This window comes from Schistosoma mansoni, chromosome 4, assembly GCF_000237925.1.
Source record: "Schistosoma mansoni strain Puerto Rico chromosome 4, complete genome".
NCBI lineage: Eukaryota > Metazoa > Platyhelminthes > Trematoda > Strigeidida > Schistosomatidae > Schistosoma > Schistosoma mansoni.
The window spans coordinates 28,024,762-28,025,191 of NC_031498.1; positions in this window are offsets into that span (position 1 = coordinate 28,024,762).

Genomic DNA, 430 nt, shown 5'->3' on the forward strand with positions numbered 1-430 from the left:
GATTGCTCATATGGCGGTCAAATTTTGACTACAAGGTTACATTTTTACTCGTTACATTCACTCTAATGATAATAAGTAGTCAGTGATTCAGTGCTTGAAACACTTGATTACTGAATACCACTAAATCGCATTTTCAAACAACTACTTTATACCTGCTTCGATCTACATAGTCAAGCAGTAATATCACTAGCCAGCCTTATGAACAAAGTTAACTCTAACCTACACTTACATGTATTGTGTAAAACGTTAATAGTATTATTGACACATTATCATCCATATTTGTTTGAGTAAAATAATAAAGAGATTCGAATTTACAGGTCATTAAGTAATTTTCATGCATTACACAGGTTGAAAGCGTGAGTCAATTGAAGCTAGACCACCGTGGAAAACCTGGAAGCATTGGACGGCCGTTTCGTCCTATTGAGGGACT